Source organism: Canis aureus, chromosome 26, assembly GCF_053574225.1.
Source record: "Canis aureus isolate CA01 chromosome 26, VMU_Caureus_v.1.0, whole genome shotgun sequence".
Classification (NCBI taxonomy): Eukaryota; Metazoa; Chordata; class Mammalia; order Carnivora; family Canidae; genus Canis; species Canis aureus.
Window position 1 is genome coordinate 22,533,996 of NC_135636.1, and position 8,614 is coordinate 22,542,609.

The 8,614-nt window shown below is 42.7% G+C and overlaps 1 long non-coding RNA gene across 1 annotated transcript; it reads right to left on the reverse strand.

The window, feature by feature from the left end:
* Positions 1 to 400: 400 nt before the first annotated feature.
* Positions 401 to 1,873, reverse strand: LOC144298809 (uncharacterized). Its single transcript, XR_013365696.1, has 2 exons — positions 1,738 to 1,873; positions 401 to 893 (listed from the first exon to the last, which is right to left on the reverse strand). It is a non-coding gene; the product is annotated as an uncharacterized LOC144298809 (long non-coding RNA).
* Between the last annotated feature and the right edge of the window lie 6,741 nt (positions 1,874 to 8,614).

Sequence of the window (8,614 nt, forward strand, 5' to 3'; positions counted from 1 at the left end):
TACATTTTTCATCTATGATTCATCTTGTATTAATAGTTATATATAATGGAGGCAGGAGTTAATGTTTTGTTTTGTTTTTTTTTTCCATACACATATCTCATTGTTCCAGGACTATTTTTTGAAGATCTTCCATTTTCCATTGGATTGTTTTCATGTCTTTGTTGAAAATTAAATAACCACTGGGGCACTTGGGTGGTTCAGTTAAATATCTGACTCTTGATTTTGGCTCAGGTGATTATCTCAGGGTCCTGAAGTCAAGCCCTATGTTGGAGCTTGAGATTCTCTCTTCTTCTCCCCTGCCTCTCCCCTGCTTGTGCTTGCTTGCGCACACTCTCTCTAAAAAAAAAAAAAGAAGACGACAAAGAAAAGAAAATTAAATGACTATATAAGTGAGGGTCTATTTTTTTTTTTAAGATTTTATTTATTTACTCATGAGAGACACACAGAAAGAGGGAGAGGCAGAGACACAGGCAGAGGGAGAAGCAGGCTCCATTCAGGGAGCCCCACGTGGGACTCAATCCTGGGACTCCAGGATCACGCCCTGGACCGAAGGTGGCACTAAACCACTGAGCCACTCGTGAGGGGCTACTTCTGAGCCCTTTCTTCTGTTTCTTAGACCTCTCTGTTGATTCTTATGCTTGTTGATTACTGTAGCTTCATAGTTAGTCTTAAAATCATGCAATGTAAGTTCTCCATTTTGTTCTTCCTACTCCAGATTGTTTTAATATTCTAGGTTCTTTGCATCTCCATGTACATTTCAGAATCAGCTTGTGAATTCCTGGGAGTAGAAAAAACTGCACCCTACTGAGATTATAACCAAATGATGCAGCATTTTTGTGAGTATGTCAAAACTTTTGCTTCAAATATCCTATGATTTCACTCATATGTAGAATCTAAAAAACAAAACAAATAAACAAACAAAAAAGCAGAAACAGACCCATAAGTACAGAGAACAAACTGATGGCTGCCAGAGGGGATAGGGTAGAGGAATGGGCAAAGGGGTGAAGGGGAATTAGCGATATAGGCTTTCAGTTATGGAGTGAATAAGTCATGCAGATAAAAGGTCAAGCACAGGGTTTGTAGTCAATTGTACTGGAATAGCCTTGATGGTAGCTACACTTGTGGTAAGCACAGCATAGCATATAGATTCATCAAATCACTATGTTTTATACCTGAAAGTCACATAACATTGTAGGTCAATGATATTTCAATTAAAACAAAATTTTAAAGGCTCTAGATTTTTCTTTAATTTAATTTAATTACTTATTATTTAATTAATGGTGAAACTGAGACCTAAAGGAAATCATGAGACTTGCCTGAGGTCACAAGTTACAGGTGGACCACAGTGGTTCCAGGTCTTTCAACTCTAGCCTGTTTACTTGAATCCTCATAACACTTTGTTCAAAAAACACTCAGAGTCATTCTACAGGTGGGCCAACACCCACAGAGATAAAGGACTATAGCTGACAAAAGCCTCAGTCAGAGCCACCTTCTCTACCCACTGAATGGTTTTCCTATAGGGAAAAAAATGCCATTAGTTTTCAAAGTGACAGTCTTATCTTGTCACCATGGTAACCCATCTTCTTCAGGCATCCTGACTGGCCTCTTTCTTGAAATAGCTTTTCTTTCAAGCTTCCCAGGCCTTAAAGCAGAGCCTGACTGCTCATTCTGATGTCCACTGGAGGAGGCCAGCACAGATTAGAACAAGGAGTTATGTCTTAAGACATCATCACCCACCTAAATTTGGGAGAGGAGAGTGTCTTGAATACTGCAAGGAAGCTGTGGACAGCAGGGACTAACTTCTCAGGATCTTGAATATGGGCTCGGTGCTGATGTGCTTTGTTTCAAAACCATAATTCTTGGCTTCAGGGATGTCTTGTCTACTTAAATAATTAAGACAAAAACAAAGCAAGCCAAATTTTCAAATGAAGACCTGTCCCTTTGTATAGGACATCTCAAAGCCTTTGATTGGTAATTCTACCTGTGGCTCCCAAAAAGAAACATGGCATGAAGAATTTCCCAAACTTATTTGACCATAAAGCTGATCTAACAGAATATTATCATTTTTATCGTTCTCTTTCCAGATACACATAATGACAAATAGCTATCCCCTTTGATAAATTCCATAGGCTACACACTTGCTTATTCATATAATACTCTTTATTAATACTTCCTTTAGGAACAGGTCACAATATTTCTCTCCTTAAATGGCCCACAATGGTATGGATTTTGGTGATATGGTCTTAGAGACCCACATCCCTTAATATCAAACATTTATTTGAACTCATACAACAAAAGTATATCAAAGTATATCAAAGATGTCCCAGGTGTTTAGACGTATGCCTTATATCCTGGCTAGAACTAAGCTAGACTAGAACAGAAACTGGAATGTGAAGGATGAGAGGGCCCCATGGGGTAGTGTGTTTAGAGGGATGTGAGGGCATCCGTTGAGGGAAATCTAAGTTAGAGTGACACCAAAGCTGAGCCTATAAGGTTATTTCCCTTATCCTGTGGTCTAGCAGCTACAAGGACGGTCCCTTTCTTAAAGTTGTCCAGGGTCTTGAGTGTCCCAGCCATTGGATTTTGAAGAAAGTGCAGAAATACCACAGAGCAAGTTGAACTTCTCTGAGTCTACACATGTCCATCCCAGCAGTCTTGCTGGTAATTCTGCTCTCCTGGCCCTGCTCTGGTCCCTGGGCCATCCTTCTGGTGCCAGAACATTCCTTATATGTAGTAGCTCTAAAAGAGAACAAATTAAACCCAAAGTCTCTAATTCCATTGATAACCAGTCAGGATTTGCAGGCCTTTATTTGGAAACTGCCCTTGGTCCAAGAGCGTGGCAAGATCTCTTAACTCTTCCTAGGGCCAGGTACTCAGTCTGGGCTCTCTACCCGAGAAACCCAAATAAGAAAGAAGCTTGGGTTATACACTGGGCACTTGCATTGGAACCGTACATCCTATATATTCCCTCAGCCAGCCTGACTTCCATCTGGAGACAATAGCTTTGTGTGTCTGAGTAGTACCAGCCCGTAGCCTGAGAACTCCCTTTGCTGAGGGCACCCCCTCCAGAGAGCCCTCCCTGATTATCCCAGACCACTGCATTCCCATCTCAAAACCCCCGCAAAATGTACTAAGCCCAATTGTGTCTTAGGCCTTAGACCTTTATCCCAACTCCTCATCCTTGGACAAGTAGGGAGGAGAATCAATTCACTCTAGAGTAGGAATGACATATATATGGCACCGTTACCCCACTCCCATCCTTGCCTGTGACAGACATTAATCAATCACTTGTTCTTTTCTTCTGAATCCAGATAAGTCCTCAAAATCCTTCTGTACAGTAACTGATAGGAGCTAGAATCTAAGATGAAGCACATTTTCCATTCCCGTTCTAGAGATTATAGTGTGCTGGGGCACCTGGGTGGCTCGTCAGTTGAACACCTAACTCTTGATTTAAGCTCAAGTCATGATCTCATAGGTCATGAGATCAAGCCTACATTGAGCTTCGTGCTCAGTGGTGAATCCACTTGGGATTCTCTCCCTCTGTCCTCCCCGCCATTCTCATGTACAAGTGCTCTCTCTATCTCTCAAAAAATAAATCTGTGGAGATTATAGTGTGCTATTAAAAATGTACCATGAAAGAGATACAGATTGCAATAGTTCTGGGGAAGGAAAGATTGTTTCATTCATTTATTTAATTTATCAGATATTTATTGAGCATTTACACCAGGCTCTGTGCTCAGCAAAGGAAGTTAGAAAGTGCCCGGAGAGTACAGAAGAGAGGTAATCAAATGATTGGGTTGTCATAAGAAGGGAGATTTTTAAGGGAGTAAAGAAAAATTTGGAAGCAGGGTAGGGGAAAGCATAGTAGACCATAAGAACAATTTATGTCAAGACAAGTATACAATAGCTATGCAGAAGTTTTGATGACTAAAGGATATCATATAGAAATGACAGGAAATGAATTTTTATGTATATTTCTCAGAACTGTGTAACTAATAGTGTGGTTTGTGGACCAGTGGCATCAGCATCACCTGTGAGCATGTTAAAAAGGCAGATTTTCAGGTCTCACCCCAGACCCACTGAATCAGAAATTCTAAGGAAGAAGCCAAAGGATGTAGGATTTAATATATGTTCCAGGGGATTCTGATGCACGCTCAAGATCCAGAAGCACTCGGGCAGCCCAGGTGGCTCAGGGGTTTAGCGCCGCCTTCGGCCCAGGGTGTGATCCTGGAGACTCGGAATCGAGTCCCACGTCAGGCTCTCTGCATGGAGCCTGCTTCTCCCTCTGCCTGTGTCTCTGCCTCTTTGTCTTTGTGTTTCTCATGAATAAATAAAAAAATCTTAAAAAAAAAAAGCACTGCTCCAAAATAATGGTCGATGCTACAAATCATTGATTTCACCTCTGTGTCCCTTGGGGACATTCACCATCCTGCCTGGGTCCAGCATTTCCCCCACTGCACTCAGCATCACTTCCTCCTGCTTCACCTGACTCCATGGATGCCGGTGCCACCCAGGATTTCAGACTCTACACTTCAGTGTGACTTTGACCCCCTCCCCCACACCATCTGACACATCCCATCTGCCCTCACGTCCTGGGAACTTGTTAGTCTGACTAATAACCTGAATCCACTCAATATGGATAAAATGAGATGAGGTGACAGTGGGCATTGCGAAGAAGGTCATGTCAATCTCTTCAACTAGATAAACCTTTGTTCCTCAACCCCCCCACAGGGCAAGGATGGAGAGCCCAGGCTCTAAGCTGCCTGCCCAGACTCACATACTGACTTCTCTCTTCTCCTCCCTCTTGCTGTATGACTTTGAGCGAGCTGTTTAAGATCTCTGTGCCTCATTCTCTAAGCTGTAAAATAGACGTAATAATGGTACTCATCTCATGGGGTTGTTGTGGGGATGCCTGAGTTTATACAGGTAAAGTACTTCCAATAGGACCTGACTGAATTTTATAATAATTATTGTTATTAAATTATTAAATTTATGATAAATCAAATAATTTCAAAATTATTAAAATGAATAATAAAAGTTAATAAAATCAATGATTATTTAAAAATATTATTTAATATTAAAATCATTGAAATAATAATGTATTCAAATATTAAAAGTGGTAGCAGTAGTATAGACATTCCATTATTCACCTATTGCCATAGTCTTCTGTCCTCCAGTCTCTCTTCACTGCTCTTGGCCTTGCAACCTGGCCCACTGGGCACGTAAACATGGCAGCTTTGTGTTGAACAGAGCATTCCCCTCATCAAAAGTCTGCAGAAGCTCCCCTCTCCCATCATCATCAATGATTTTGATAAAGTAATGGAATGCTTTGCTTCTAATGAACTCTTACAGATAATAGTGGACCTGTTTTGATTGAAGTTAGGGGGTTGGAACACCCTACCAGCTTCTCCCTTTGCTCTTCCTTGCCCCGAGGGACATCCCCATCCTGGGATCCCAGGAATACAGCACAGAAACGTTTGGTTTATGAAATCCAAGCAGCAATCAGGTTGCCCACTTGCTCTAGGACTACAATCTCCTTCCCAGGAAGACAAACCACCACCACATTCAATTGCACCTCACAGCTTTGTCCCAGCTGCTCACCCCATCCATGCATCAGAATGTTGGGCCTGAATTTCCCACCTAGGTCTGGTCTCACTCTGCTGTGTGTCCTCCGGGTGAGCCCTGTCCCCAAGGGACTTTTCCTTCCTCTTGACTCTGGTCTCCCTTGTACTTGTCAGACACCCTCCTATAGGCAGGGAACAGCACACCCTGGGGAACTCTGAGAACAGAGGAGCCTAGGAGGAGCTATTTCCAACTCAGAATGTTCTGGCTAGCTGCCTAGGCTTTGTTCTGATTTCCGATGTTTTTTAGCATCTTCTCATTACATCATTGAGAGAAGCACAATTAAGTGCTACTCTCTTCCTCTCTTTTTAATAACTTTTACTGTGTTTTCTGATTATAAATGTAACATATGGCCAATATATTGGAAGAAATCTGTAAAATACAAAAAAAAAATTTCAAAGAAAGGAAAGATAAACTTTAAGAGAGTTTTGAGAAACAGTTCTTTAGGACGAATTACTGCATGGTTGGGAGCAGAGGGATGGTAGGTGGAATGATGAGCCCAAGAAGATTCCAAACCCTAATCCCTGGGGCTGTAAATAATACTGAGATCCCACGCCCATGACTATGTTACCCTATATGGCCAAAGGGATTTTGCGGATGTAACTGTAATTGTATTAACTTCCTAGGGCTGTGTGACAAAGTACCACAAACTGGGTCACTTGAGACAATAGAAAAGACCTAAATTAAGATGTTGGCAGGGCTATGCTTTCTCTCTCTTAGCTTCCGGTTGTTACCAGCAATTCTTGGCATTCCTTGGCTTGCAATTCCATCACTTCAGTCTCTGCCTCTGTCATTACCTGCCCATCTTTCCTCTGTGTTCATATGGCATTCTCTAATCTGGATTTCATTGCCTCTGTGTCTCTTTTTATTAGGACATCAGTCATATTGGATTAAGGGTCCACCTTACTTCTTATCTGACCTCATCCTGAGTAAGTCTGCCAAGACCTACTTCCAAATAAGGTCATATTCAGAGGTACCAGGGGTTAGGGCTTCAGTGCATCTTTTGGGGGAGACATTTCAACCCATAACAGCGTTACTGGTGAGTTGATCTTAAGATAGGGAAATTGTCCTGGATTATCTGGGTAGGCCCAGTGCAATCACATGTACCCTTATAGGCAGAGAACTTTCTCGTGCTGGAGTCAGTGAGATGCAGCACCAGGGGAAGACAGAAAGGGTCCAGGCTGGAGATGGGCTCCATTCCACATGCCATTGCTGGTTCTTACATGTAAGGAACCACATGCAAGGAATGAAGAGAGGCCTTCAGAACCTGAGGATGGTGCCTGGCTGACACCAGAGAGGAGATAGGAACCTTGTTCTAATAACCACAAGCAACTGGATTCATGCAACAACCTAAGTGGGCTTGGAAGTATATGGTCCCCCAGAGCCTCCAGAAGGGAACACAGCCCTGGTGACACCTTAATTTCAGCCTTGGGAGACCTGGAGCAGAAGAATCAGATGAGCTTCACTGTACCTAGTTTATGATCCTTGGAAACTGAGAGATGATAAATGGGGTTAAGATGAAATTTGTTAAATAGCCATAGGAAAGGAGAATATAAAGAATAACTCCAGGCTTCTGCTTGAGCACCTGGGTAGATGCAGTAGTCTTTACCTTGGTGGGGAAAATCTGAGAGAACCGGATTAGGTGGGGCAGGGCTCCATGGACAGCAGCGTTTGCAAGACCTAGGAGAAACCTCTGTGAGGACAGCAGGTTCCCAGCTGGGAACTCGTGAGCCAGACTGAGCCTGGGAAACCTCTCACTCTAGCTAAAGGGTGGGGTGACAGGAAGAAGAGGAATCAATATGGAAACTGGAAGAGATGGCCTCACAGAAAGGGGAAGTCAAAGTGGTGCACGATGTGAGATGTCTCGTAAAGTGAGGCCTCAAGAAACCCATTTTAGTTTCTTGCATTATAAACATACACTCACCATATGACCCAACAACTCCATTCTACCCAGAGAAATGAAAACCAATGTTCACGGAGACACCTGTATACAAATTTTTCCAGCGGCTTTATTTGTAGTCACCCAAACATAGAAACAACCCAAATGTCCTTCGATGGGAGAATGAACAAGCAAACCATACATGTAACATTACATCCATACATGGAACATTACTCAGTCCTAAAAAGGAATAGGCTATTGATACACACAACACCCTGGATCCAAAGACTGTGTGCTGTATGAGTCCATTTATGTGACATTCTCAAAAATATAAACCACAGGTATAGAAAGCAGTTCAGTTGTTGCCAGGGGCTGAGAGAAAGAATGATTACAAAGGGGTACCATGAGGGAATTTTGGGGTGGTGGTAGAAGCATTTTATATCATTTTTTAGAAGATTTTATTTACTTATTTGAGAGAGAGAGAAAGAGAGAGCCTGAGCACACCTGAGCAGAGGGGAGAGGGAGAAGCAGGCTCTCTGCTGAGTAGGGAGCCTGATGTGAGTGAGGCAGGATCCTAGGACCCTGAGACAATGACCAGAGCAGAAGGCAGATGCTTAACTGACTGAGCCATCCAGGTGCCCCAGCATTTTATATCTTGATTGTTGTGGTGATGGTTACAGAACTCCATGCAGGTGTCCAGATAGAATGGTACACTTCAAAGTGTAAACTAATCTAACTTTAATTTTTTGGGTGAAGAAAAATATTAATTAAAAAATACCCTATGAATCTAGACATGTGGAAGTTAGTGGTGACTTTCAGAAGAACAGTTTTGAGGGACAACAGGCCTGGGAAGCAGCCAGAAGAGGCACATGAGGGACCAGGGGATAAAGAAGGAGAGACACAGAGTACAGACAAAGGGAAGCGGGCAGGGAGGGGGGGCAGTCAGAAAGGAGACTGCAGGCTGAGGAAGGGGCATTTTTCATCCTCAGGAGCTGAGCGTTGAACTGACCACACCCCTTGGTTTATGACCCACTTTCATCATCAGTTTGTGCCAGGCCCATCTCTGTCATTTCCCTTTAGTCTCTGACACCCACAGGCTCCCATGCTAATGTG